This window comes from Moschus berezovskii, chromosome 3, assembly GCF_049115385.1.
Source record: "Moschus berezovskii isolate FMDL1 chromosome 3, NW_MosBer_1.0, whole genome shotgun sequence".
Lineage (NCBI taxonomy): Eukaryota > Metazoa > Chordata > Mammalia > Artiodactyla > Moschidae > Moschus > Moschus berezovskii.
Window position 1 is genome coordinate 113003914 of NC_142462.1, and position 26945 is coordinate 113030858.

At 48.8% G+C, this 26945-nt stretch overlaps 1 protein-coding gene and 1 long non-coding RNA gene across 5 annotated transcripts in view; one reads left to right on the forward strand and one right to left on the reverse strand.

Moving 5' to 3' along the window:
• Positions 1-26945, reverse strand: part of HIPK2 (homeodomain interacting protein kinase 2) — a 213071-nt gene that overhangs the window by 70543 nt on the left and 115583 nt on the right. The window lies entirely within an intron of this gene.
• LOC129552699 (uncharacterized) lies at positions 9732-17123 on the forward strand. The gene is made up of 3 exons (XR_008685289.2): positions 9732-10109; positions 12700-12818; positions 16998-17123. It is a non-coding gene; the product is annotated as an uncharacterized LOC129552699 (long non-coding RNA).

The window sequence follows — 26945 nt, forward strand, 5'->3', positions numbered from 1 at the left end:
TGGGTTTGGAAGGAGGGGCCTGCTGTGGAGGGCCAGGGAGCGAACTGTTACTTAAGGGGTCTCCCCTGTCCCTGTCCCCTGCTGCTGGGTGTCACTTCGCCCTGTCTTTGATCTTTGTCTCTTCCCAGCATAGCTGCTGATGGTTCATGTGGACGTGGGGGATGGCTCTTGCCCTCCAGCATGGATGCCCTGGGGAGGTTGGGGAGGCATCAGTGTTGGACTGTCCTGGGTCATGGGACCTTCGACCTGGCCTAGGTCACTGTGTCCAGCGATGGCCCCACACACCAGGGCTTCCAGAGCCACAGATCATTATGTGGAACTGATGAGACTACCGCAGGTTGCTTCCAGCAATGCCATCTCTTCCATGGTGGTTTCGATTTAAAAAAAAACCCAACACATCTTTTCGAAAAGAAGGGAGTATCTCAAAAGAACATGATAGTGAAAACAACATGCTCTTATTACACGTGCGGCAGAACCTGCTTTGCTTTCTGCCCTTTCTGTTTGAGAGTCAGACGTGTCTACCTGCCTCCTCTCACGTGGAGACTCGGGCCTCTCCTTGGGGAGGCACCTGCTCTGGTCCTAGAACCCCTCCTGTGGCAGCTGCTGCTGTCTCAGAATCAGGCATCTCAGCACCCCTGTCTCCCATTCTTGTGACCTGTCCCTTTGCCCATTGTAGCCTGGACACTACAGTCTCCAGGTCGGGTCTTGGGAACAGGCTGCTCCGGTTCCGTGTGGCCATCTCTGCACTTGACCATGGAGCTGTCCTTCCTATCAGGTTAATTAACTGGCCCTCATGCCCCAGTACTCTTGCCTGGAGAATTCCAAGGACAGAGGAGCCTGGTAGGCTGCAGTCATTGGGATCACAAAGAGTGGGACGTGACTGTGTGACTAACTTTCACTTTCACTTTTTCATGCCCTTAAGCAGACCACTGGGAAACCCATTTCCCAGATTCTGTTCCCTGATGATCTGCCCAGCAGAATCCAACAGGTAAGACTGTCATGCAAAGGGCATGACAGTGATGTTCTTGGGCGAGAAACAGCAGACTCACGTTACAGGAATGGGACCTGTGAAAATCATTTAGTTGGGGACTTCTCTGGTGGTCCAGTTAAGATGCCAAGGTCCTAATACAGGGGGCTCAGGTTCGATCCCTGGTTGAGGAAGTAATACCCCACATGCTGCAACTAAGAGTTCTTATGCCTCAACTAAGACCCAGCACAGCCAGATAAATAGTAAGTAAATATTTAAAAAAATTGTTTAGTCCATCAGAAAACGGAATGACAGCAATTCCTGGCATCGCGATATGTATGACAGAGGATTTCTTTTGCTGTGATCCTAGTGAGCAACTGCGTGGGCATCAGGCAGGGCAGCTGGGAAACAAAAGAAACAGGAGGTGCAGCCCTGTCCCCCATGGGTCGCTGGGGAGGCGACACCAAAGCACAGGTGACAACTGAAGTCGTGCACAAAAACATACACAATACACACACACACAAACAGACCTAATCCCAGCACACACTCTCGCTCCAGTGTCTCCCGTCTAAAAACAATAAAACAGAACACAAGAACAAAACACGCCAAAACCAAACCTCTCCTAATCCCGTCAGCTCCCTGCAGCTGTTGCCCTAGTTCTCTGTTCTCCTTCCAAAGCCAAATCTCCGAAGAGTCATCTCCGGCAGCTTCCACTGCTCTGTCTCTCGCGTCTTCCCTCCCTCCTCTCCCTGGACTCGCCCCTCCGCTCCGCTCAAGCATGGAGCTCGCCGAGGCCAGCGGGGGCCACGTTGCGTCCACTGGTCAGTTTCTCCGCTCTGGAGCCTGAGAGTTGTGTTTCTTCCACACAGGTGATCTTTCCATCCGGGCTTCAAACAGGCAATCTTGGTTCGCACGACACTACGTGCTCCTGCATCTGTTCTGCTCTGGGGCTCACGGCTTGTCTTCCTCTATCCAAGTGCTGCCCATGGCAAAGCCCCAGGACCCCTTCTCTTCTCTCATTTCATTGTTTTTCTAGGTTAATTCTTATGGGGTTGAACTGTGTCCCAAAGTCATGCTGAAGTCCTAATCTTTGGTAGCTCAACGTGTGCCCTTCTTTGGGAATGGGGTGACTACAGATGTCATCAGTTACAATGACGTTGTCCCTGGAGCAGGGTGTATCCTTCATCCAGTATGACCAGTGTCCTTGGAAGAAGGGGGAGATTTGGACACAGATGCAGAGGGAAGATGGCTGTGTGAGGATGGAGGCGGAGACTGGAGCGATGCTGTTACAAGCCAAGGAGCCAGCAGAAGCTAGAAGAGGCAAGAGGCCCCTCCCTGGAGGCTTCAGAGGGAGCATGGCCCTGCTGACACCTTGATTTTGGATGTCTAACTTCCAGAACTGTGAGAGAGCAAGTCTCTGTTATTCTGAGTCTGTGGTACTCGTCTCTACACGCTAGGAAACTGCGACGGTCATCGTGTCCATTCTTGGCAGTTTAAATCCCATTTTGTGTATTTCCAAAAGTCTGTCTCCATCTTGGACTTTTCTCAGCTCCAGCTTTACGTTTCTGATGGCCTGACATCTCCATTGGAATATCTCTCAATCACCTCAACTTGTGTTTAAAAGGAAATTCTTCTCCTCTGCACCCTCCCACCCCAAATAATTCCTCCCTCTGTCCTGTTTCACTAAATGGAGTTACTATCGCACCCCTCCCCCCCGCAACCCCACCCCACTACTCATGCTGGAAACCTGGGATTGATCTCTGATTCCTCTCCCTCCCTCTACATTCTTGCCACTCAATAATGGCAGCTCCGAAGTAGCTCAATTGGCCCCAGATTCACCACTTCTGCTGCCACCGCTCTGGCCCTGACCACCTCACCTGGGCTTTCCTATCTTTCCGCTTCTTCACTGCTTCCTCCAATCCATGCTCTACCAGCTCAACAGGTCATAGGCCCTCAGCCTAAAGTCCTTCCCAGGCTCCTTGCCACACTGAGAATGAAATCTCAGTCCCCTGCCCCGGCTGGGCCCTGCCCAGCCTGGCACTGTCATCCAGTCCCCTCTCCCAGGTCGGTAAGCCCCAGCCTAACTGGTTTCCTGAGCCTTCCCGCGGAGTTGTTGCTTCGACTTCAAGTGCTTTCTCCGCTGGTTCTCAGGTGGCGGCTTCCTCCTCGCTCATCCTTCAAACCTCTGCTTAATTGTCACTGCCACCGACAGGCGTCCCTTGACACCAGTTAGTCTCCATCTCTGGTGCCGTAAATGTCACTTTACAGCACTTTCCCAATAACCTCCTCACCGTTTGTCTCCTCTGCTATGTCCATGAAGACAGCACAGGGTCTGGCATTTAGGAGCCAATCGGTAAGGATTTGTAGATTGAATAAACCTTTATTAAACAGAAGGAAAGTGCTAAAATATGTGATTCAGATGGAAAGTTCTAAGGCTTGCAAACAAAGGAGGGTGGAAGGGGCGAATCTTCATGAAGGAACGGGAGCTCAGGCGCAAGCCTTTCGCCCGGGGAAGAGCGGGCCTCCGTGCATGTGAACGGGCAGGGCTGATAAGACCCATCTCTTCCCACTTCCTCTAGAAGCCATCATCCACTCAGCTCCACACTGTGGGCTTGCTGGAGCCCTCTGTGGTCCAGTCCTCTCTTGTAAACCCCTACTGGTCTCCTGCCTTTGCTTTCAACCTTTTCCAATTTACTCTGAAACTCTCCCCCATTCAAAGGCCGTGTCCTCCTGTCTGCACACATGACACGTTGGTCACATTTATGAGACAGCCTGCCCTCCCCCGCCCCTTCCTCACTCAAACACACCTGGCTATCGGTGCTGGCGGACCGCGTGGTGAGCATGCAGACACGAACCACCAGATCGGCCCAATAAATATTAACTGACCACCTGAAGGACTGATGCTGAGGCTGAAGCTCCAATCCTTTGACCAACCTGATGCGAAGAACTGACATACTGGAAAAGATCCTGATGCTGGGAAAGATTGAAGACAGGAGAAGGGGACAACAGAGGAAGAGATGGTTGGATGGGCATGGTAGTGAAGGACAGGGAAGCCTGGTGTGCTGCAGTCTATGGGGTTGCAAAGAGTCGGACAAGACTGAGCGACTTAACGACGACTGCTGTATATATATGTCTGGGTGTTTGCCCTCCACTATCCCAAGGGCAGGGCCTGTGTTCTTACATTTAGAGCCTCAGTCTGGTACACAACAGATGCTCCATAAATATCTGCTCAACATGACCCCTCAGGTCAGGAGGTACTTCTTTATCTGGCCCCTCAGTAATCCCTGGGGAACCAAAGACCCCTTTGCTATGATCGGGCAGATGCCTGGTCCCTGCTCCACTGGTCTGCAAGGCTCCAAGCTCCTGGATGTTCAAAGTCAAGTCTAAAATCGATTTCTTTTTGTTCAGTGCAGCTGAAGCACATTCGATGGTTGCTAAGGTGTATTTATTCTTCAGTGAAGAAACTATTATTAGCAGGGGTTATCCTAAGACAGAGTTTTAGCTCAGTTCAGTTCACTCCCTCAGTCGTGTCTGACTCTTTGCGACCCCATGAATCACAGCACGCCAGGCCTCCCTGTCCATCACCAACTCCCGGAGTTCACTCAAACCTACCTCCATCGAGTCGGAGATGCCATCCAGTCATCTCATTCTCTGTCGTCCCCTGCTCCTCCCTCCCCCAATCCCTCCCAGCATCAGAGTCTTTTCCAGTGAGTCAACTCTTCACATGAGGTGGCCAAAGTATTGGAGTTTCAGCTTTAGCATCAGTCCTTCCAATGAACACCCAGGACTGATCTCCTTTAGAATGGACTGGTTGGATCTCCCTGCAGTCCAAGGGACTCTCAAGAGTCTTCTCCAACACCACAGTTCAAAAGCATCAATTCTTCGGTGATCAGCTTTCTTCACAGTCCAACTCTCACATCCATACATGACCACGGGAAAAACCATAGCCTTGACTAGACGGACCTTTGTTGGCAAAGTAATGTCTCTGCTTTTTAATATGCTATCAAGGTTGGTCATAACTTTCCTTCCAAGGAGTAAGTGTCTTTTAATTTCATGGCTGCAATCAGCACCCACAGTGATTTTGGAGCCCCCAAAAATACAGTCTGACACTGTTTCCACTGTTTCCCCATCTATTTGCCATGAAGTGATGGGACCAGATGCCATGATCTTCGTTTTCTGAATGTTGAGCTTCAAGCCAACCTTTTCACTCTCCTCTTTATCAAGAGACTTTTTAGTTCCTCTTCACTTTCTGCCATAAGGGTGGTATCATCTGCATATCTGAGGTTATTGATATTTCTCCCGGCAATCTTGATTCCAGCTTGTGCTTCTTCCAGCCCAGCATTCCTCATGATGTACTCTGCATAGAAGTTAAATAAGCAGGGTGACAATATACAACCTTGACGTACTCCTTTTCCTATTTGGAACCAGTCTGTTGTTCCATGTCCAGTTCTAACTGTTGCTTCCTGACCTGCATACAGGTTTCTCAAGAGGCAGGTCAGGGGGAAGTCCCCTCTCGGCTCCTGCGGAAGGGACGCTGCGGCGGGAGATCCGTGGCGTGAGGAGTTCTGCCCGGGTTCTTCGCTGAGAGCGTTCGTTGCCTGTGGGCCCGGGGTGAGGGGCAGAGCCGGGGACTCCACGCTATCCACGGCGCAGGTCCTTCCGCGTCGAGCTAGGCTCTGGGGGCTCTGCGGGAGTGAGCCGGCGCAGCGAGGGCCCGTGCGGCTCTGTTGCTGGGCGGCCTGGGACAGGGGAAGGGACGTCCGGGATCGGAGAGGCACTACAGGGACGCGTTAAACCTCTGAAAGCGGGAAAGACTGTGCTGTTCCGGTAGAAACAAATATGAAAACAGGTGTGTACATCCCTGTATACAGCTGGGGGTGTAAAATGACATGGAAAACTAATGTTTCCTGAGAAAGTTAAAAATAGACACTTTGACCCAGCAGTCAAATACTTCGGGGTATATACCCTGAAGAAGAACAGGAACTCGATCATACTTGCGCGCCAACGTTCAGTTCAGTTCAGTCGCTCAGTCGTGTCCGACTCTTTGCGACCCCATGAATCACAGCACGCCAGGCCTCCCTGTCCATCACCAACTCCCGGAGTTCACTCAAACTCATGTTCATAGAGCCGGTGATGCCATCCAGCCATCTCATTCTCTGTCGTCCCCTCCTCCTCGTGCCCCTAATCCCTCCCAGCATCAGAGGCTTTTCCAGTGAGTCAACTCTTCGCATGAGGTGACCACAGTATTGGAGTTTCAGCTTTAGCATCAGTCCTTCCAGTGAACACCCAGGACTGATCTCCCGAAGCACTATTTGCCATAGCAAAATGTAGAAATAGCCCAAGTGCCCATGAGGGTGAATGGATAAGCTGTGTGTATCTGTACGATGGAATAGGGTTTACTCATGAAAGGAATGTAGGACTGGTCGGTGATACAGCGTACATGAATCTCAAAAACATTAAATGAAAAAAGCCAGCCACAGAAGGACAAATATGGCAAGATCTCACTTGCGTGACATCTTGAATAGGCACATTTGTAGAAACAAAGTGCATCAGAGGTTAGGGAGGGTTGAGGCGAGGAGAGACAGGAAATTAATGCTTTTTGACTAGAGAGTTTATGTCTGCAGTGATGAGAAAGTTTTGGAAACATATAGGGGTGATGGTTGCACAACGTTATGAATCTACTTATCTACCAAATTGGACACTTCAAAATGAGTATATGAAGACTCCCCTGATGGGCCAGTGCCCGAGACTCCGAGCTTCCGACACACAGTGCCCGGCTGCGGTCTCCGATCAGGGAACTAGATCCTGTGTGCCACAACTAAAGATCCCACATGCTACAACCAAGACCTGGCGCAGCCAAATAAATAAAAATAAATTAAAAAAAAAAAAAAGAGGCAGGTCAGGTGGTCTGGTATTCCCATCTCTTTCAGAATTTTCCACAGTTTGTTCTGATCCACACAGTCAAAGGCTTTGGCATAGTCAATAAAGCAGAAATAGATGTTTTTCTGGAACTCTCTTGCTTTCTCCATGATCCAACGGATGTTGGCAATTTGATCTCTGGTCCCTCTGCCTTTTCTAAAATCAGCTTGAACATCTGGAAGTTCACGGTTCACATATTGCTGTGAGATGAGTGCAATTGTGCAGTAGTTTGAGCATTCTTTGGCATTGCCTTTCTTTGGGATTGCAATGAAAACTGACCTTTTCCAGTCCTGTGGCCACTGCTGAGTTTTCCAAATTTGCTGGCATATTGAGTGCAGCACTTTCACAGCATCATCTTTCAGGATTTGAAATAGCTCAACTGGAATTCCATCACCTCCACTAGCTTTGTTCGCAGTGATGCTTTCTAAGGCCCACTTGACTTCACATTCCAAGATGTCTGGCTTTAGGTCAGTGATCACACCATCGTGATTATCTTGGTCGTGAAAATCTTTTTTGTACAGTTCTTCTGTGTATTCTTGCCACCTCTTCTTAATATCTTCTGCTTCTGTTAGGTCCACACCATTTCTGTCCTTTATCGAGCCCATCTTTGCATGAAATGTTCCCTTGGTATCTCTAATTTTCTTGAAGTGGTCTCTTGTCTTTCCTATTCTGTTGTTTTCCTCTATTTCTTTGCACTGATCGCTGAGGAAGGCTTTCTTATCTCTCCTTGCTATTCTTTGGAAATATCTTTCCTTTTCTCCTTTGCTTAGTTTAGTGCCCCTCATTTAGTCACTAAGCGGGGAATAATTCAGCTGCCGTTTTCCTAAACATCTTCTATGTGCGAGGCAATGTGCTGGGTGCGACGATCAGAAACCAGACCCTGCGGTTCCTCCAGGAGTTCACTGTCTAGTCGGAGGCAACAATGGACCTGAGGCCAACATACAACACAGGCGAGGCAAAACCCGGGGGGCTTCTCAGGAGAGGTGATCGGGCGAGGTGGTCTCCAGGCACAGGGCGGGGTGAGTACATGTCCATCCCTGGCCTCTGGCTGCATCTCTGGTGCCTAGCACAGCGCCTGGAGCACCCAGGTGCTCACCACACCTCTGGAGAAGGAATAAACCTTTCTGTTTCAACCCCACACCCTCAGCAGGCACCAGTTTTCCCTGACGCTGGCACCATCTCCTTGGCAACACTGCCTATGACAAGAGGCAGACTACTTGGCCTTTCTATTTCAAAGTTTACATGCTTTAAAAAAAAAAATCACATTCTGGTATCTTGCATGGGGGCTGTTTCTGGTCTCGGTTTGCGTCCACAGCGGGTAGGACTGCCAGCTTGGAACATGGCCTTTCCCCTCTGGACTCAGAACCGCCCAGGCAGTGTCAGGGACTCAACCTTCACTTACCAGCCCATGGAATCCTCTTACAGAGGCTCCTCACTGCTATTTTGGGACATCAGAAATACTTGAAACACACACGAAGTGTCAGACAAAATTTGCACCTAAGAAAGAGAGATTATTCCTTTCCAACATTTCCATAGCAAGACGTGGAAAATTCTATCTTTCTATAGAAGGAGAACGGACAACTGTCATTTTCGACACACCAGTGATTAAGCTTTGATATTTCACTCCGGTGGCTCTCCTGACAGTACACGTAGCTGGTGAGGCATTCCCAGGTCACGCGCAGGTGTTGTGACCCTATGGGGGAATGACCCCAAACAGAGGCGTGGACGCCACCTGAGTTGAGTGCAAACACTTAGGACCCCGAGTTCACAGTGCCATCAGGTTGTGGCTGTATACCGGTTTCCTGACGTTGGGAGGAGGATAAAATGAAACAGCATCATTGGAGCACTTAGCACAGGGCCTGGACCGGAGAAAGCAGTCAGCAGATAGTACATCACTTATGTATTATGTGCAATGAGTCTAAGTCCACGTGACTGCCACTAGATAAAGCGCATCCCTTTTCCTCATTTGAAAGTTTCATTAATGTTATTTACTTCTGGCTGCGCTTGGTCTTCATTGCTGCACGCGCTTCTCTCTAGTTGCAGCGAGCAGGGGCTACTCTCCAGTTGTGCTGTGAGGGCTTCTTATTGCAGTGGCTTCCCCATTGCAGAGCACAGGCTCTAGGAACATGGGCTTCAACAGTTGTGGCTCGCAGGCTCTAGAGCATGGGCTTAGGAGTTGTGGCACAAGGGCTCAGTTGCACCATGGCATGTGGAATCCTCCCAGACCAGGGATCAAACACATGTCCTCTGCATTGGCAGGCAGATTCTTAACCAATGGACCACCAGGGAAGTCCCCCTTTCTTCATTTTAAAGGTCCATTTTCTTCCTTATAAGTTGAAACATTAGGAAAACTAAATATATTAAAGCATAACCATTAAAAAGTTTTTTCCTTTATCTATACGAAAAAGGTACAAAGATTAATATGACCAACAACGAAGTCCCTGTCATTTAGCTTTAGAAAGAAAACTGCCCATCCACAACCCCCCACTTCTTCCTACTGGAGAGCATGACCCTAACCCTGCATCACCTTTCACAGTATAAGCCCTTCCTTACCCAACCTTCCCGGCCAAGTTCATGTCTCCATCATCCACACTAATAACACAAGTGCAAGGTTCACGGCCACTCCCAACTTGGGCAATAAATCTGCAACACTAATCAGAGAGCACAGGAAGGACTGTGCATTTCTGGAAAAATGTTACTCAATTTCTCTGCATTTTTATTTCACCATCTATAAAATGTGATTATTAATCTTGCTTTTTTCCTTGTCTCTGCAGCAGCTTATGAAGATAAATTACGTTTTGTGGAATTATAGAGCAGTTTGAACTCTGGAAGCAAGATACTCTGTTAGTCCATGGTATTTTATAATCACTGATATTATAAGGTGTACTTGAATTGAACTGCAGTGAAAACGCCTGTTCCCACAAATATATGTAGATTGAAAGTAACCTCAGTATGGCTGGGGCAGAAGCAATCAAAATGTAAAATTGTATTTCAGATGGGTTGTTAAATCTTATGTTTCCGCCGCAAAAATAAGGAGACTTGGAAAGGCTGACACCTGCTCAGAGGCACTATTTGAGCTGGTGACCTGGACTGAGAAGCAAAGGATTACATCAAGGCCACACAGGACCCTAGGAGTGGCAGAAATCTGAGGACTCGGAGGAGGCTATTTTAGGGAAATTGGACCCCAAAGCCCAAAGGATCTTCACAGAAGACAACCTGAAAGGTGAGTGGTGGAGAGTGCCTCGGGGCAGTATTTCTAGAAGATGGGTTCATACCATGTCAGGGGGACCCAGAAAGGTCCAACTGGAGATAGCAACTGAGGCCTGGCTAATCCAAGGTCAACCTGGGGTTCGATTTTGAAAAAGAGACAGCTTCCTTGGCAAACAGGAGATAGTAAAGAAGCAGCTCTGTCTTTGAGGTGCTTGACAAATGGGTGAAAGACAAAGTGACTCAGAGACAGAGCTCCAGGAACAAATCACAGGGTGAGGCTGACCAGGAGCCTGGTCTAACCAAACGCTGTGCATCCCAAGAGCCCCACACACCCTCCACATTAGAGATTTTCTTCTGTAAGAAAACCTGCCTTGGAGTACGACGGGGAGGACGATGTCCTCTGACAGTGAAAAGGCTCCAACTCCAGAAGGGAAGCCAGGAAACACACCCAGCTGGTGCCTGTGGTGGCCCCAGCTTGACGTTACATAGGCAATGAAATCGTTTCAGAGGGGTTCTAGAAGTTCCTTCTCGGGGCCACTGCTGACAGCCATAATACGGTGTGTGTGCTATGAGGATTCGAGATCCTCACTGGTGATGCTGCTGTAATTGAGCATCTCCAGTTCTCACGAACAGAAATGCTCAAGACATCAGAACAAAGCATCACATCCACCTGGAAAGTTGATTATATATAATCAGGGTTTGACTGTGCTGGTGATGTCATTCTCACGCCATATTTGGACAGTCTCCCAAAGGAAGTGCGTTTCCTTGAGTCAACCAACCATTTCAGGACAATGTTAGAATCAGAGCGGAAGTTTTTTGGATTTGTATTGGCAATGAACATTTTGGCTCTGAGGAAGACTTGCCCGGTGTACACTAAATATATGAGTGTGTGCACATGTGCACACACACACACATATATCTCCACCCTCCCATTCCCCACCCCTGTGCTGACCCTTGGTTCCCAGCTCTGCTTCAACTCTGCAAAGTTCAGCGCTAAACTCTAACCTTCTTGCTTATCTATCAGAAGAAAAGGCTGGATCTGGAACTCAATAACTATAAACTCCAAAGGCTTCTAACAATATTGGTATAATTCGGAAACCAGTTCCCAGACATCTAGAGGATATTCTGACGTTAGCCTCTAATTCTTTGTAAATCGCTTTAAGAAATGTTCCTGGGAAGAATGACTTGGACCCCATAATGGGTCATTTCGAAAACATGGACCCTGTCCTGGAATTCCTCATCCTCTTGACATGTACTGCTGCACTGTGTCTACTCAGCCCACCCAAAACCCAGTGATCCCGTATCTCCCAGGTCTCTGGGGCTTGTTATCATGAAGTCAGGGGATGCTGGAGAAAGCCTGCTCTTGCCTTCCAACACCCCATGGGACTATAATATTACCAGATTTTCTGCTCATACTTTTGGCGAAAGTACATGCTCAGTAAATGTCTGTGGAAGCACCTGCTGGCCAGGGAAATGGAATCTTAGATTTCGGCACGTGTCTACATCTGGTCCCATCACTTCATGGCAAATAGATGGGGAAACAATGGAAACAATGACAGACTATTTTCTTGGGCTCCAAAATCACTGCAGATGGGGACTGCAGCCATGAAATTAAAAAGATGCTTGTTCCTTGGAAGAAAAGCTATGACAAGCCTAGACAGCATATTAAAAAGCAGAGACAGTACTTTGCCGACAAAGGTCCATCTAGTCAAAGTTATGGTTTTTCCAGTAGTCATGTATGGATGTGAGAGTTGGACCATAAAGAAGGCTGAGCATCAAAGAATGGAAGCTTTTGAACTGTGGTGTTGGAGAAGACTCTTAGGGTCCCTTGGACTGCAAGGAGATCAAAACCAGTCAATTGTAAAGGAAATCAGTCCTGAGTATTCATTGAAAGGACTGATGCTGAAGCTCCAGTACTTTGGCCACCTGATGGAAAGAACTGACTCACTGGAAAAGACCCTGATGCTGAGAAAGATTGAGGGCTGGGAAAGACTGAGAAGGGGGAAACAGAGGATGAGATGGTTGGATGGCATCACTGACTCAACGGGAGTTGGAGGAAACTCCGGGAGTTGGAGATGGACAAAGAAGCCTGGCATGCTGCAGTTCATGGGGTGGCAGAGTCAGACACGACTGAGTGACTGAACTGAACTACACCTAGAGATTCTTTTTACACACATATGGCTCCAGGTTCTTTTATAAAGTTAAAAAAGTCTTTGATTGATTGTGAATATCAACACATGTAAAAAGAAGTGCATAGAGCAAAACCATAACAGCTCTGTGATTTATCAGAAAGCAACGCCCAGTGTCACTCACAGCTGGGTGGAGAGACGCGGTGGGCATCACCAAGCCCCTCCCGCACACTGCCCCTCTCTGCATGAGGTGGTGACAAGTGGCCTGTACAGGAGTGTGTGCATCTTGTAGTGTGGCCCCCATGCCTCCAGAAATCAGGTCCTTAACAGGAGGACCAGACCAGAGTCCTGGCTCACAGCGACAGGCGTGCAGCGCAAAGCCTGGGGCAGCTGACTGCGGGGGAGAAAGAAGACAAAACCTCAGATGTTCTTTTTAGTTCTGCTGGTTGACTGTTTCTTCTGCTTTGTTGTTAGTCTGCTGACTGAAACTGAGGACTGAAACTGCATTTCGAGCTTCCCTGGGAAGTCTGCTGATACCAGGAAGGCCTCACCCACATGGCACTGTCACTGGCTGTCACCCTTCGCTTCCTGAGGTACTCTTCTTTTCTCTGCGCTGGGAGGGAATTTGGAATTTCAGTTCCAGACCCATGGCAGATGCAGCCCCTCCACTTTATTCAGAGTGGTTATGTGTCACCCCCAATGGGGTGGAAGTGGGATGTCAGGCTGGGAAGAAAGGAGGGGTCTCCTTCACACCTTTGAGTGAGTTAACTCAAGGTTCAGCCATTGATGCCTTCAAACTGGGGTGTGGGAGAAGACTTCTGAGAGTCCTCTGGACAGCAAGAAGATCAAACCAGTCAATCTTAAAGGGAATCAACCATGAATATTCACTAGAAGGACTGATGCTGAAGCTCCAATACTTTGGCCACCTGATGTGAAGACTGACTCATTGGAAAAGACCCTGATGCTGGGAAAGACTGAAGGCAAAAGGAGAAGGGGACAGCAGAGGATGAGATAGATAGCCTCACCGACTCAATAGACATGAATTTGAGCAAACTTTGGGAGATAGTGAAGGACACCTAGAAAATCCCATGGACTGAGGAGCCTGGTAGGCTGCAGTCCATGTGGTCGCTAAGAGTCAGACATGACCGAGTGACTTCACTTTCACTTTTCACTTTCACACATTGGAGAAGGAAATGGCAACCCACTCCAGTGTTCTTGCCTGGAGAATCCCAGGGACGGGGGAGCCTGGCGGGCTGCTGACTATGGGGTCACACAGAGTTGGACACGACTGAAGTGACTTAGCAGCAGCAGCAGCAGAAGGACACGGGAGCCTGGCATGCTGCAGTCCATGGGGTCGCAAAGACTTGGACATGATTTAGCGACAGAACAACGGCCTCTATCCCAAATGAAAGCACACTAAGAAGGTACTATTACTTACTTACATGCAAAGTATTGATTTCAGTGGATAACTTTCCATTGGTTAACACTTAGCTTCCACTGGCCCATAGTGAGTTCTCAGAAATGTTTCTCAGGGCTGGACTGAACCGGCACGAGGCTGGAGAGCCAGTATGCTGTCCTGCTCGGGGCCCCCTGATGCCCAGCTCTTGTCAAGTGAATGGTACCAAAGTCAAGGCTCATCCTCGGGTTATTTCCCTTCTTACGGCACCAGCCGACTCCGTGGCTCGCAGGGCTAAATCAGGAGGCGGTCTTTATGGCTGGTGGATGGGGGTGAGGAATACAGGGCCTGGCGATAAACCTGCTCCTTCTTTGAAAGGGAGATGCATTCAGTGTCACCGACGGGAGACGTACCAACCGAGAGAGCCGGAGCCAAAACCTGAGATAAGGAGAGGAGCCCGCTGAGTGAAGGTGCTGAACACATGCTGGAGGGCGACTTCCCTGTAGCCATGGGCATATTTCCATCCTCAGACAAGGCCTCCCTCCTGCTACTGTGCTGTCGGTAGAGAATCACAGAGAAAGAAGGGCCAAAGGCAGCTGATACGCTACCTAAGCAAGTTTTCAACTAAAGCCAGTGGCCATCCCGGCCGACGGAGCAGGTTCTGGCCCACAGAGTGCAGGAAGTGTCCTGTCTGCACATGGACAGGTGTGTGGAGAAAGAAGAGCCAGGCGGATGAGGCTGGCTGCCAGGAGACCAGATGGGTGAAGGAGAATGGAGGGACCATTCCTCACCCAACTCTACCGCAGGACACGCTGCAGAGGGGACTGAAACCATGGTCTGTTCAGACCTGCCCTGGTCAGGGCAAAGATGCGGCCCCCATGGTGGCTGGTTGTTTGTTCTGATGGGAGTTAGGACAAGAGAGTGGGCATAAATCCCAGGTCTCCAGCCAAAGGCAGCCGATTTAGGGAAAACCTAATATTCAACTTTTCCTAGAGGAACTGGAAACAAAACAAAACAAAACTCCAGTTTGCTTTCTTGTGCTCGCTTGGGTCATGGAGGAAAAACAAAGCTGGCTTTTTGTAGCTGACATGAGGGGCTGCTGGAGTGCAGGGGCCGATGCACTCTCTGAACGGGCCCCCATCCTTCGACTGCAGCAGGACAGAGGGATGGAGGCCACCGGGGACAGCCCGGGATGTCGCCGTGACAGACCTACAGCACATTGCAGATGAGAGCCTGGAAGACGTTTCTGCTGGTGGAAGGGGAGCAGGCTGTCTCCCCAGATGAGAACAGCACAGCTCATCTGTCCAGAAACTTGTTTTTCTCATCCGAACAATGGGGCTTCTTTGTAACCCAAGAGCTGGGACTCTCGGATCTTGCCTTTGGAATGGAGCAGCCTTCAGCAAAAGAGATTAAAATGTTCATCTCGTTCCTTGGAGCACCGAACCCCACTCCAGCTGAATGGACTAACCGAGTGTAGAAATAGGGCATCGCACGTCAGTCAGTTGGGGCTCAGGAGGTGGAAAAAAGGAAAGGAAGATCGGCTTGAGAGGGAGGGGTGACTACCTGGGGGGAGCACAAGAGGCGACAGGGCAGAACCTTCCAGACTCGCCAGGGCAGTCAGGACGAGGCCCTGGCAGCACGGCCCGCATCCCTTCCAACCCCCCTCACCCCCTGCTCCCAGCTTGCCTCTATGGAAAGCCCTCCTCTGGCCGTGAAGGCTTCCAACTCGAATCCTGCCTCCCCTAGAATTCTGTCCTGACCAAGGCTCTCTCTGAGTCTGTGTCCCCACAACACATCTGCCAGTTCTAGCCTTTCATTTATTTCTGCCCTGATAACTGTTTCTTAAAACGAGAAAAATCAGCGGCTTCTCAGCTGGACCGAAAGCATCTCGAGGCAGTGGACGTCTGTTGTTCATCTCTGTACACCTGGCACAAGTGCTGTGGGGGTGCGTCCTCCACTTATATGGATGGTCACGCTTCACGCCCACGGGCTGGGAGAGGCAGAGGTCTCAGTCTCCTTTTCCTACCACAAACCCTGCAGGATGTAGTCAATGTTCAACACACAGCTGCTTGCTGACGAAAGTCATTTTCTGAGGAAGAAGTAAACACAGGGACTTCTTACTACTTGTTGTTTATGTATCACAGATGTATGTGTGGCTTCCTTGATGGCTCAGGCAGCAAAGAATCTGCCTGCAATGCAGGAGATGCGGGTTCGATCGCTGGGTCAGGAAGATCCCCTGGAGGAGGAAATGGCAATCCACTCCTGTATGCTTGCCTGGAGAATCCCATGGACAGAGAAGCCTGGCAGGTTACAGTCCATAGGGTGGGGCAAAGAGTTGGACATGATTGAGCACGTACATGCATGTGTTTATGTGTCAGGCAAGAGAAGGGACAGAGAACAAGTGAGCCCTGTCTAGTACTTTTCTGATAATGGGGATTTCCATGGAGAAGTCCTTTATTTTTAATGGGAGAGGCTTGACCTAGGAAGTTTGTATCTTTAAAAGATATGAAGGAATGGTAGCTGAAGAGAAGAAACTATTTATCTGGAATTGAGGAAAGAAATAACAAATGGAGATGGGAAGTGAGGAGGTAGCTAGGGAGATTTTAAAAGATACAACTAAAAAAAAAGGAAACAACAAGCAATTAAATGAATGTTTGAAAGAATGGTCATCATTGGTACGAAGTTTTGGAAAATCATTTAAAGTAACTGAGCTTGTCACCCTCACCTCCGTAGAGTGTCAGTTAGGTAATCAGGTCTTTGTATGTGTACATTTAGGCTTGTCCTGGCTTTCCCCATGAGATCAAAAGTTCCTTGAGAAGACAGAGCCTATGTTTGCTTCCCAAGGAAGTGCTAAGCCGCCAGAGAGCAGCCTGGTGGTGCTCTGCACACAACAGGTGTTCAGTCAGCATTAACCAATCAAATTCCAACTCCTCGTTGAAAGCCACAACTGTCTAGTTCCTTTTCATTCAGGCTCAAAAACGGTTTGTTTTTCAAGAAACAAAACAACCCCAAATACCTCCAAAGATTCAACTCTAGCTTCAACTTGGCGGCTAAGTGGAACAATTCTGCCTGACTCTTTAACCATGCTAACTTGTGTGAAAAATCACACAGATGTCTTCCTTCCCCTCTCTTCTGGGGTCCCCTGACTTTACAGAGGTTGACAGACTTCAGATGATCACAGGGCCATCACTGGGGACTCACAGTTCAGACCAGGAAATCAATACCGCTGGAGGAAGTGTAGCATGTACAACGAAGACTTGGGGTTGCGTAGAGGTAAGGCTGATAAAAGAAATACGGCACGTGGTCCCTAGCCTGGTTATGCTTTTTATTTTCTCTGCAATTGCATCAGCAGTTTAAATGTGAGTTTCATTCCTAGGTGCACCTTAACATCTGGTGAAAATGGCTCCATTTGCAAGGTGGGGCTGAAGGTCTGTCATCGGTTCCATCATCCCTACTGAGAGGCCACATCCCACACTTTGTCACCGACCCATCTGCATTATCCTTAGGACCGTTCTCAGGCCTGTCCTGCTTGCCTGGGGGAACCAGCTTTGGGAGGGAAAGGCAGGGGGCGGAGGTGGGGAAATGATGCTATGTGGGTATTTTTCTTTCCCAGTACTGTGTTCAATATGGACAAATATTTGTGTAGCCTCTGTATTTACCATTAATACTGGAATGAAGTAATTTGGGACTAGGTTTCACTATGGGAAGCAGCAAAGCCTGGGGTTGGAGTTGGGGAGGGGACAAGGAAAGCAAAACCCCCAAACGCAAGAACACAAACACGCTCAAAGCTGGCATCTGAAGGTATTATTCACAAACAATATGGGAAAAGGCAGAAGTGTATTTCCTCTGTTCTTCTAAAGGGAAGTTCAGAAAAAGGTCAGGAATAGAACAATGCGGGCCATCTATCACAGCAGCCTCTAACCTAGAAAGGTTACTTACACGCCTGCAGCCTCCTTTCTCAGTTCTGTAATTACCACTCCCCTTCCACAGATCGCACGCCACTCCGGGCCTTATGAATTATGCATTTCATTTTCATCTACCTATACCCTTCTTGGTGACCAGGGCTAAGGCGGAGTGGGCGGGGCGAAGCGGCCCCCCCCCACCCCACCGCGCGGTGAGCAGGCAGATGCGCTGGCCCCAGAGCACTGCGCAAGGCACACTAGTGTGGATTTGCCTGGTGTTGACCTTCAATTCCCAGACTAAGGTTTTGTTTATTGAACAAATAAGCACTAGCTACTAGCAGGGATTTTCCTAGGGGAAATCACGGTGGGGCACGTTTCCTTCCCCTGAACATTTTTATTGAGGCGAAATGTGGTTAAAATGAATATTTAGGGTGGTCTTAAAGGAGGCAAAGGCAGGGTGCAGCCTGAGGGCGGGTGTGTGTGTGTTGTATCTGTATGTCTGCGAGGTGCAGCCTGAGTGATGTATGTGGTATGTGTCTGTGTTTTGTGTGTCTATGTTTGGAAGCAGGCAGCAGCTCCCACTCGGTCCTGCTGCTGGATCTGGGGTCGGGACTGGCACAGGGGATACCCAAAATAGATACAGTGGCAGGAACTTCTGGCCCTCTGAAAACTGGCACCCCTCTCCTACTGATTCAGAGGGCCCCAGGAAGTCTCTGGGGGCTATTAGTCTTCACAAATGGTATTAATATACCAAAGCGGGTACCATCCTTGGCTCAGGACACTACTTCTTGGGGATTTTCCTTTCAAATCTTTAAAAAACATTAGGCTCACTAGAGAAGTGTCATCTCAGACAATCCAGAGAACATGAGAACAGGGAAACCCCGCAAAGCAGACAGAGGGAAGCAGTAATTGAAAGCCCTTCCCTGAAAAGCAAACAGTATACCTGAGTCTATCACTGTGAGAGGTGATACAGGTAGAATTTTTAAATCAACTTTTGAAACGTGATTTTTGACACATTTGGGGATGACAGTTTTAAGACAGGATATGAAAATAGGGTATTTAATTCCTGAGGTTCATCTCAAGAACACAACAGTGAATGAGATGAATATTAGGGATAAATCACTAGGGCATAAACGTTATTCCTTTAGGTTTTTTTTTTTAAAACTACTCTCAGTGATCATCTGTTTAAAAAGGATTTAGTGACTACCGAACTTCCCTAATGGGACATTGGATAAGAATCTGCCTGCTAATGCCGGGGACACCAATTCGACCCCTGATCTGGGAAGATTTCACATGCTGTGGAACAGCTAAGCCCACATGCTGCAACTACTGGAGCCCAGGCTTCACAAGAGAAGTCACTGCAATGAGACAACAAAGAGTAGCCCCCATTTGCTACACTTAGAGAAAGCCGGTGAGCAGCAGTGAAGGCCCAGTGCAATCAAAATAAACTAAAAGGATTTAGTGACTGCTGTGAGCACAGCTGTGACACACAGCACCTAGGAGCCTCCAAGATGGCTCCTAGATGCTCACCTCGTCATATTCAACAGTGAATCCCCTCCCACACTGAATCCAACAGGGTACTGCAGAAATGATGTGACTGCTGAGACTAGGTTATAAAAGACGTTGCAGCTGCCACCCTGCTCTCTCTTGGATCGATCACTCTGTGAGAAGCTGGTGGCCATGTTGTGAGGATGCTCAAGCAGTTCTATGCAGAGGCCCACACAGCAAGGAACTGAGGCCTCCTGCCAACCGCCTGCACCAGCTTGACACCAGCCGGGACAAAGAGCCACCGAGGAAGATCCTCTAGCCCAGGCCAAGTCCTCAGATGACTGCGGCTCCCCCTTGAGAACCTGACTGTAACCCTATGAGAGAACTGGAGCAGAACTGTCCAGCCAGGTTGCTCTCAAATTCCTGGCCTGCAGATACTGTGAGATAGTACATGTGTATTATTGTTTTAAGTCAATGAATTTTGAGGTCATACGTTATGCAATGATGGGTAACTAAAACCCACGTGTGACCAGACTTCTAAGAGAGGAGGGATCATGCAAAAGAAGCTTGAGACTTGTTCTCGAGACAAGCCTTCGCTGAGCATCTGCCTAGATGCTCCTTCTGGTCCCTTTTCTGCAGGCATACACACTCTGGATGTCCGTGATCACCCTCTTAAAAAAGTAGGTGGCCCAGTGAAACCGATGACCAAGGAGGACTTTCAGGTGCCCAGAGGCAGGAATGCCTGAAAGACAGAACAAAGGTTGCAAAACTGCTACACAGACACATAAATGGTTTAGCCTGCAAAAAGTTAAAAGTTCTTTTTCAATTAGTTGTTAACATTTAGAAATTAAGTGGTATTTCTTAAAAATCTGGATTTCTGGCTTCTTTTGAAATTCCGAGGCTCTGGCAACTCAGGGCTACAGGTCTGTGCTTGGCAGCAATTAGCCTGGGCTGGGGAGCCCTGCCCCCTTACATGGCATACAGGTGTGTCTCCTGCTGTGCCCTCACAGCTCGCTGACTTTATCCTCCTGGCCCTACAGCCATGTGAGCTTGCCACCCACAGGAAAGAGGCAAGAGGAAGGACGAATGGAGTAGCTAAGCAAAAGGACTGCTTTGAGCTTATATACTGAAGATTTTTTTTGAGTGGTAGAAAGCTAGTTATCTTTTATTAAACAAAAAACGTTTCATCAACAGCTATCTCAGAAGCCAGGGACACTTCAGAACTTAGAAGGAATGTATAATAATGATTACACTTTACATTAAACAGCATGAACTTCAGAAGGATCCCACATGAAGTGTATGCAGTGTTTGTTTATGAAGGTCTCCATTACAGAAGACCTCAGCTGAGAGGAAGTGGGATGCTGGAGTCTCACTTTGCTGACCTGGCTTTCGATGAGCACAATAATTCACAATAACAGAAAAAAGGAAGGCTCTGGCGCCATAACTCAGTGAATATCCGCTGGATTCCTCTCTCCTACAAGATACAATAATATACCCTTTTTTGGCCCTCTCCCAACTCTCCATTTGAAATAGGATTAAAATCAGTTTTCAGAGCGGCTTACTCAGGAATTAACTAACCAATCCCTGGATAACTTGATTCCTGAACAATTCTATACAGTCCTTCGAAAATTTATATACGAGGAATGCAGTATTAACAACGTCATGCTCTTAAGACTATCCTTTCTAAACAGTCAAGTGCTGAGTGGGAGGACAGGAGCCCTTGGGCTTCCTTAAAAAGCTGCTAAAGGTGGTTTTTATAAGAGCAAGAGAAAGACACTCTGCCTGCCTCCCCAACCCCCAGCCCACCCCACGCTAAGGGAACATTACTGAGTGACCATGTCGTAAACGTGATCACCAGTATTTATGGAGCTCCTCGTGTGTTATAGACTCTGCTAGAGGGTGACACAAAGTCATGGTTTCTGCTCTCAAGAAGCTTAGCAGCTGGTGGACACGGACAGAAGGATGAACACGGACAGAAGAGATACACCTCAGATGGCCGCTAAATTTACAGACAGTAATCGCTGTCTTTCATTCAACAATACTTCTCAAGCATCAACTCTGTCCTGGTGCTGAGTATTTGGCAATGAACAAAAATGGGGGTCTCTGCCCTCCTGGGGCTTATACTCCAGTGGACTTCAGTGACTCGATCCAGGCTGGGAAGAACACAAGGTCAGATTTACTGTGACCACTAGGGGTGGTAATGGCTACCCACTCCAGTATTCTTGCCTGGAGAATTCCATGGGCAGAGGAGCCTGGCGGGCTGCAGTCCATGGGGTCACAAAGAATCAGACAAGACTGAGAGACAAACACACTAGAAGTGGTAGACTTTCAGCTGACTTTAGAGGGTCCCAAGAGGGGAGAGTGCCTGCAGACGGGAAAACTGTAAGTGAAGGCTCAGAGGCAGGAGAACATAGGAGTGTCCAGGGGAACAGGAAGGGACACCAGGGTCTATGACACCAGGGCAGCAAACACTAACCCTGCATTTCCGGTGCCTTGGTCCTGAGGTCAGATAATGAGCTAGTCTTTGATTCCTTTACTCAGAAAGTACAGACACAAGGGTGTTTGTCTCTAACCATGAGTAACTGGAGAAGATGGCACCGGGGATTATTAAATGTCGTAAAGTAGATGGTGGGGTTAGAGACTTCATGGGACAAACCACACCTCCCACACCATAAAGAAGGCTGAGCGCTGAAGAATTGATGCTTTCAAACTGTGGTGCTGGAGAGTCCCTTAGACATTAAGGAGATCAAACCAGTCAATCCTAATGGAAATCAACCCTGAATATTCACTGGAAGGACTGATGCTGAAGTTGAAGCTCCACTACTTTGGCCACCTGATGCAAAGAACCTTGCAAAAGACCTTGATGCTGGGAAAGATCCAAGGCAGGAGGAAAAGAGTGACAGAGGATGAGACGGTTGGATGGCATCACCGACTCAATGGATATGATAAGTTTGAGCAAACTCTGGGAGACAAGGAAGGACAGGGAAGCCTGGTGTGCTGCAGTCCATGAGGTCACAAAGAGTTGGACAACCGAACACCACCACCGGGGCCATATACTATAAGGGCCCGACACACGGGCCTTGGAAGGAGGCCTTCACATCCTGTTGGCGATGCCACTGAGAGGTGAGAAGTGAGAAAGGAAGTGGGCCACACAGCCTCAGGAGGCACAGCGCAGGACATGATAGATGATGCCAAGTTTTCTGTCACGTTAGCAAAGCTTTTCCACTTGTTCAATATTTCTTCCTTCCCAGATGTTGTGTGTGTGTGTAGGAAAAGCAAACCACACTCACCTGGCCCCAAAGACTTGGTCCTTAGTCACATGAAACAGTTTTGTGTACATGCAGCCTAGCATGTTGGATGACAGAGAAGCAAAACAGCGTCCTAATGGCACAGAGACCCGACAGAACCATGTTCAAATGGGCTTAATGGTGTGGGACACACAGAGAAGTAGCTGCTGCCTGAGTGGGGCTCTTCAAGGTAAACGTCACTCAAAACACACCTTAGGAGCTGCCTCACACATTTAGGAAGGAGTGGCCCTGTTGTGGACGGGGTTTCACTGACCTGTCATCTGATTTCCTGGGTGCCCCCATGATAGCATCAGTGCAGTCTCCATGGAAGGCATGGTGGCCAAGCACAATGAAGATTCTTAACAATCAACCAAGTTCTGAATTTTCAAAAAGTGAGCTCGTCTTGATATTCTTGGTAATATCAACTCTCAAACCTCTCCTTGGATCGCCCACCCAATATTTATTTTGGGAACAGCTTAAATCGAGCGAAAAGCTATTTATTTAATAAGTTAAACAAAAGCTGTTGCAGGGATTCCTCGTGAGTGGGAGGCTGGCTGGGGTGATTTCTCAAGTCCTTGCCAACACCACGGCTCTAGGATTCAATTCCGCCTTCCTTCTGATCACATGCAATTACACAGGCAGAGGGGACACAGAGCAATGGAAGACCACGCATTAGCATGAAGGGCCGTTATGACCATGGAGGAATTCACGAGGATCAGAAAGGACCCCTGGGGATGAGGGTCCTCAGCCGGAGCTGTGGTCTGTGAGCCAGTGGCTGAATTCCAGGTGCCAACAAGGTGCAGAGTCAACATCAGTTGTCATAACTATGCTTAGTCAAGGGAGCACCGTCGCAATAAACACAGACCAGGAAAACAGCACGGAGAAGGCAATGGCAAGCCACTCCAGTACTCTTGCCTAGAAAATCCCATGGATGGAGGAGCCTGGTAGGCTGCAGTCCGTGGGGTCGCTAAGGGTCAGACACGACTGAGCGACTTCACTTTCACTTTTCACTTTCACACATTGGAGAAGGAAATGGCAACCCACTCCACTGTTCTTGCCTGGAGAATCCCAGGGAAGGGGGAGCCTGGTGGGCTTCCGTCTATGGGGTCGCACAGAGTCGGACACGACTGAGGTGACTTAGCAGCTTAGCAGCAGGGAAACAGCAGGCAGAAGTACTGAGAAGGCAAACAAAGCAAGAGCAGATGAAGCAAGTGGTGACAGAGAAGCAGACATCGATCTTCTGGAACAAGGGGAAGGTGTATCATGAGTTAAGCGTTAGCTGCAGTGGCCGGTCCTGGGTTCTTGGAGATGCAGGAAGGAGGGGCCGGCAGTGCCGTCTGCCTCTCTGTAGCTGCTGCTCATCCCCCGCCACAAGGCCTTTGCTTTGGGTTCAGATGTGCTCACTTCCTCTTCCTTTTCTCCTTTCCCTTCTCTCCTTCGTCCCTTTTCTTTTTTTAATTTTTATTTTTGGCTGTGCCGGGTCTCCCTTGTGGCACGCAGGATCTTTCCTTGCAGCCCGCGGGCTTCTCTTGCTGTGCACAGGTTCAGTTGCCGCGCGGCACGTGGGATCCTAGTTCCCCAACTAGGGATCAAACCTGCATCCTCTACATTGGAAGGTGGATTCTTTACCAATGGACCACTGGGGAAGTCCCTCCTTCTTCCTTTTAAAGCAGTGTTGGCCACCCTATGCCCCCTCTGATCGGTGGGCTTCCCTTCTCCTCAGACCTTCCACCACTGCCCACGTTAACTCGTCCAACTTAAGATGTGTGATTAGATCTGTAGTTTAGAAACATAACTATTAATTACTTGTGACTAAGATTTGAAAGAAAGAGTATTCTCCTGCCAGGCCCCCAGAGAACCAGTCAGAATTGAGAAGGCCAGGGGGAGGGAGTCCGGAGCCCAGCACATCATTTCAGGTGGGTGGGGAGTCCCCTGCCACTAGGAAAACTGCTCTTGTAGCAACACAACCTCCTGTGCAGACCCACAGCCTTCTCAGTTCCCATTCTTAGCCTCCCCACTCTTTCTCGCTAACATTTTATTCATTTAGTTTTTGGCCACAGTGGGTCTTTGCTGCTTTTCAAGAGCTATTTCTCTAGTTGTGATGAGCAGGGGGCTGCTCTTCGTTGCAGTGTGTGGGCTTCCCATTGTGGGGGCTTCTCTTGTTGTGGAGCACAGGCTCTAGGGGCTTCAGTAGTTGTGGCCCCCAGACTCAGTAGTTGCTCTTTGCGGGCTCTAGAGTGCAGGCTCTGTAGTCGTGGCACACAGGCTCAGCTGCTCTGCAGCATGTGGGATCTTCCCGGACCAGGGATCGAAACTGTGTCCCCTGAACTGGCAGGTGGATTCTTATCCACTGCACCACAAGGGAAGATCCTCCCCTCTCTTTGATAGAAGATAATCTTCAACTCATTCTTTTTTGGGGGATGTTGCGACTGAGTGACTTCACTTTTCACTTTCACACATTCGAGAAGGAAATGGCAACCCACTCCAGTGTTCTTGCCTGGAGAATCCCAGGGATGGGTGAGCCTAGTGGGCTGCCATCTATGGGGTTGCACAGAGTCAGACATGACTGAAGCGACTTAGCAGCAGCAGCAGCACTGAGTCTTCATTGTGGTGCTCAGACTTAGCAAGCAAATTCAGTAGTTATAGCTTATTTTGCCCTGAGGCATGTGGGATCTTTCCCCTCCCAGGAATAGAACCCACGTCTCTCAAACTGGAAGGCAGATTCTTAACCACTGGACCACTTTCAAAGTCCATTCAGATGTGTAAATGTGTTTCACTGGCTCTCCACTGGTTTCTCCTGTCATTCTTGTCTTTCCTTTCTGCCTCCTCTTCCTTACTCTGGGCCCCAATCCCTCCAGCGGCACTCGTTCATGTGGTTCACTGTCCAGCATCGGCCATCAGACATCGGTCCCAACCCCTCCACCTCTAGGCCCATAGTCTCAAAGATGGGAGTATCTTTATTTGGCTGCCCCAAATGGAACTATCGCCTTCCCCTTTAAAAATGGGGTTCCTTTCCCATAACACCCCATTTTATCCCAGTAGAACCATTATTTTTCATCTTCAAAATTAGGGCCCTCAAGTCATATCTGCCCATGGCATCCTCCCTGAAATCCCAAGTTTCTGCTTTCTTTGTTTTGCACAGTCACCTTTTTCTCTTCCCTCTCTGTGCCACGACTCCCAGGGGCTTTACCCAGATTTCTGACAGAGTCTCCTGGCTGGTTTCTCTGCCTCTAATCTTTCTCCCTTCCAATCCTGTCTAAGACGCTGCCAGGCTTGTTTTCCCAGAACGGCTTTCATCATACCAACTTCCTTCCTCTAATTTGCTACCCCATGCAATACAAGTTCTAATTGCCTCCCAGCCCCTGAGCAGCCATTCCCATCATTTCATCCCATCCTGTTTAATAACTTCTTTCAAGCCAGGATCTTCCCTTCTTACTCCTTACTTTGCTGTGTGTCACCTCCACCTGAAGCGCCTTCTCCATCTCCTATTCAAATCTAAACATCCTCAGAGTTGAGCTCGATGCTCTTTATTAGCCTCCCCCAGGCTCTTCTCCACCAGGAGTCCCAGACTGCTCTCTGTCCCCCTTTGCTCACCGCCTCTCACAGGAGGCATCACACCAGCCTGGAGACTTCTCTGTTAGATACCGTTTGCTTTGCCTTTGCAGGTCACGATCCTGCTGTTCACAGACTCAGGATGACCCCAGTGTGCCTTCAGACCTCATCTACCCAGTTCTTCACTTTACTAGTCCAGACTCTTCAACCTGACCTCTGTGGAGCTTGTGGACCTCACCTTTAGCTCATCATCTCTAGACTGGACAGTTCCTGCACATTCTGCCTGCACCCAAACGACCCCTGGCCAGAAGGCCCTGCTTGCTAGCTCTTTAAAAAAAGAAAAAAGTTTTTTTTTTTTTTATTGTGGTAAAGTCACATAATATAAAAGGTACTATTTTAACTGAACAGTTCAGTAGCACTAAGTATGTTCATATTGTTGTGCAAGTCTCACTATCTCCTGAATTTTTCACCTTCCTAAGCTGACTCTGTCCCCATTAAATACTAACTGCCCATCTCCGCTCCCAGCCCCTCGGTCTCTGGTTACGCAGTCCTATCTCTGCCCAACATTCACTTCTAGTTCCTCCCCCAGAGACTGTATTGGTGCATTCCAGAACTCTCTTCTTTCCTTTCACTCACCTTCATTAAGGCTAATTCTTTCTAGGTGTAGCAGTTGGATCCTTCCAATTAAGCTTTAAGCTTCTTGATGAAAAAACCATGACTTCTTTTCCTGGACACCCATGCCTCTGCCCCTAGTCTTGTATATTATGTGCTTACTGAAACACAACTTGTCTTATTTTGCCTCACACCATGCACCTGGCCACCATTCTTCTGCTGCTGCTAAGTCACTTCAGTCGTGTCCGACTCTGTGACCCCATAGATGGAAGCCCACCAGGCTCCCCCGTCCCTGGGATTCTCCAGGCAAGAACAGTGGAGTGGGTTGCCATTTCCTTCTCCAATGTGTGAAAGTGAAAAGTGAAAGTGAAGTTGCTCAGTCGTGTCCGACCCTTAGCGACCCCACGGACTGCAGCCTACCAGGCTCCTCCATCCACAGGATTCTCTAGGCAAGAGTACTGGAGTGGCTTGCCATTGCCTTCT